The following is a 4,140-nucleotide window of genomic DNA, read 5'->3' on the forward strand; positions in this document are numbered from 1 at the left end:
TGTTTTTCCAAACCACTTCATGCTTCTATTTTTCAGATCGTTTCATGCTCCTCATGAATTTCACACCTTTTGAAGCTCTTCAGATTTTTCACAACTTTTCAGGCTCTTCATGTTTCTGATCACCTTTTCATGTTCCTCCTATCTTTCAGACCGTTTCATGCTTCTCATATTTTTAACACCATTTGAAGCTCTTCATATTTTTCACACCTTTTCATGCTCCTCATGTTTTTGAACCCTGCTCATGATCCTCCGAATTTTCAGACCGTTTCATGCTCTTCATATTTTTGACACCTTTTGAAACTCTTCATATTTTTCACACCTTTTCAGGTTCTTCATGTTTTTCCACACCACTTCATGCTTCTCGTATTTTTCAAACCTTTTCATGCTTCTCATGAATTTCACACCTTTTGAAGCTCTTCATATTTTTCACAACTTTTCAGGCTCTTCATGTTTCTGATCACCGTTTCATGCTCCTCCTATCTTTCACACCGTTTCATGCTTCTCATATTTTTGACACCATTTGAAGCTCTTCATATTTTTCACACCTTTTCAGGGTCTTCATGTTTTTGAACACCGCTCATGATACTCCAAATTTTCAGACCATTTCATGCTCTTCATATTTTTAACACCTTTTGAAACTCTTCATATTTTTCACACCTTTTCAGGCTCTTGATGTTATTCAACACCACTTCATGCTACTCCTGTTTTTCAGACCGTTTCATGCTTCTCATATTTTTGACACCTTTAGAAGCTCTTCATATTTTTAACACCTTTTCAGGCTCTTCATGTTTTTGAACACCGCTTCATGCTCCTCCTATATTTCAGACCGTTTCATGCTCCTCATTTACTTCACACCTTTTGAAGCTCTTCATATTTTTCACACCTTTTCAAGTTCGTCATGTTTTTGAACACCGCTTCATGCTCCTCCTATTTTTCAGACCATTTCATGCTCCTCATATTTTTCACACCTTTTGAAGCTCTTCATGTTTCTCACAGCTTTTCATGCTCTTCGTGTTTTTGAACACCATTTCATGCTCCTCCTATTTTGCACACCGTTTCTTTCTCCTCATATTTTTAACACCTTTTGAAGCTCTTCATATATTTCACACCTTTTCAGGCTTTTCATTTTTTTCAACACCACTTCATGCTCCTCCTATTTTTCAGACCGTTTCATGCTCATCTCATTTTGACATCTTTTGATGCTCTTCATATTTTTCACATCTTTTGAAGCTCTTCATATTTTTCACGCCTTTTCAGGCTTTTCATGATTTTCAACACACCTTCATGCTCCTCGTATTTTTCAGACCGTTTCATGCTCATCTCATTTTGGACACCTTTTGAAGCTCTTCATATTTTTCACACGTTTTCAGTCTCTTCATGTTTTTCAACACCCTTTCTTGCTCTTCCTTTTTTCAGACCGTTTCATGCTCCTCATATTTTTGACACCTTTTGAAGCTCTTCATATTTTTCACACCATTTCAGGCTCTTCATCTTTTTGAACACCGCTTCATGCTCCTCCTATGTTTTATACCATTTCATGTTCCTCACATTTTTGACACCTTTTGAAGCTCTTCATATTGTTCACAACTTTTCAGGCTCTTCATGTTTTTGAAGACCGTTTCATGCTCCTTCTATTTTTCAGACCATTTCTTGCTCCTCATATTTTTGACACCTTTTGAAGCTCTTCATATTTTTCACACGTTTTCAGGCTCTTCATGTTTTTGAACACCGCTTCATGCTCCTCCTATTTTTCAGACCTATTCATGCTCCTCATATTTTTGACAACTTTTGAAGCTCTTCATATTTTTCACCCCTTTTGAAGCTCTTCATATTTTTCACACCTTTTCAGGCTCTTCATGTTTTTGAACACCGCTTCATGCTGCTTCTATTTTTCAGACCGTTTCATGCTCCTCAAATTTTTGACACGTTTTGAAGCTCTTCATATTTTTCACACCTTTTCAGGCTCTTCACGTTTTTGAACAACGCTTCATGCTCCTCCTATTTTTCAGATCGTTTCATGCTCCTCGTATTTTTGACACCTTTGGAAGCTCTTCATATTTTTACCTCTTTTCAGGCTCTTCATATTTTTGAACACGGCTTCATGCTCCTCATATTTTTCACACCTATTGAAGCTCTTCATATTTTTCACACCTTTTAAGGCTCTTCATGTTTTTGAACACCGTTTCATGCTCCTCCTATTTTTCAGACCGTTTCATGCTCCTCATATTTTTGACACCTTTGAAGCTCTTCATATTTTTCACACCTTTTCAGGCTTTTCATGTTTTTGAACACCGCTTCATGCTCCTCCTATTTTTCACACCTTTTGAACCTCTTCATATTTTTTACACCTTTTCAGGCTCCTCAGGTTTTTGAACACCGCTTCATGCTCCTCCTATTTTTCAGACCGTTTCATGCTCCTCATGTATTTCACACCTTTTGAAACTCTTCACTTTTTGACACAATTTCAGCCTCTTCATGTTTCTGAACACCGTTTCATGCTCCTCCTATTTTTCAGACCGTTTCATGCTCATCTCATTTTTGACACCTTTTGAAGCTCTTTGTATTTTTCACACCTTGTGAAGCTCTTCATATTTTTCACACCTTTTCAGGCTCTTCATGTTTTTGAACACCCTTTAATGCTCCTCCTGTTTTTCAGATCGTTTCATGCTCCTCATATTTTTGACACCTTTGGATCTCTTCATATTTTTCACACCTTTTGAAACTCTTCTTATTTTTCACACGTTTTCAGTCTCTAAATGTTTTTCAACACCGCTTCATGCTCCTCCTATTTTTCAGACCGTTTCATGCTCCTCATATTTTTGACACGTTTTGAGGATCTTCATATATTTCACACCTTTTCAGGCCCTTCAGGTTTTTGAACACCGTTTTATGTTCCTCCTATTTTTCAGACCGTTTCATGCTTCTCATGTATTTCACACCTTTTGAAGCTCTTCATATTTTTCACACCGTTTAAGGCTTTCATGTTTTTCAACACCGCTTCATGCTCCTCCTATTTTTCAGACCGTTTCATGCGCCTCATATTTTTGACACCTTTTGAAGCTTTTCGTATTTTTCACACCTTTTCATGCTCTTTATGTTTTCAACACTGTTTCATGCTCCTCCTATTTTTCAGATCGTTTCATGCTCCTCCTATTTTTCAAACCGTTTCATGCTCATCTCATTTTTGACACCTTCTGAAGCTCTTCATATTTTTCACACCTTTTGAATCTCTTCATATTTTTCAAACCTTTTGAAGCTCTTCATATTATTCACACGTTTTCAGTCTCTTCATGTTTTTCAACACCGCTTCATGCTCCTCCTATTTTTCAGACAGTTTCATGCTCCTCATATTTTTGACACGTTTTGAGGCTCTTCATCTAATTCACACCTTTTCAGGCCCTTCATATTTTGAACACCGTTTCATGCTCCTCGTATTTTTCAGACAGTTTCATGCTCCTCATATTTTTGACACCTTTTGAAGGTCTTCATATTTTTCACACCTTTTCAGGCTCTTCATGTTTTTGAACACCGCTTCATGTTATTCCTATTTTTCAGACCGTTTCATGCTCGTCATATTTTTGTCACCTTTTCAGGCTCTTCAGGTTTTTGAACACCGCTTAAAGCTCCTCCTATTTTTCAGACCGTTTCATGCTCTTCATATTTTTGACACATTTTGAAGCTCTTCATATTTTTCACACCTTTTCTGGCTCTTCATGTTTTTCAACACCGTTTCATGCTCCTCCTATTTTTCAGACCGTTTCATGCTCCTCATATTTTTGGCCCCTTTTGAAGCTCTTCATAATCTTCACACCTTTTCAGACTCTTCATGTTTTTCAACACCACTTTATGCTCCTCCTCTTTCTCAGACCGTTTCATGCTCCTCATATTTTTGACACCTTTTGAAGCTCTTCATATATTTCACACCTTTTCAGGCTCTTCATGTTTTTCAAACCACTTCCTGCTCCTCCTATTTTTCAGACCGTTTCATAGTCATCTCATTTTGGACACCTTTTGAAGCTCTTTATATTTTTCACACCTTTTGAAGCTCTTCATATTCTTCATACGTTTTCATGCTCTTTATGTTTTTCAAAACCGCTTCTTACTCCTCCTATTGTTCAGACCGTTTAATGCTTCTCATAT

The sequence above is a fragment of the Dama dama genome, unplaced genomic scaffold, assembly GCF_033118175.1.
Source record: "Dama dama isolate Ldn47 unplaced genomic scaffold, ASM3311817v1 ptg000109l, whole genome shotgun sequence".
Taxonomy (NCBI): domain Eukaryota; kingdom Metazoa; phylum Chordata; class Mammalia; order Artiodactyla; family Cervidae; genus Dama; species Dama dama.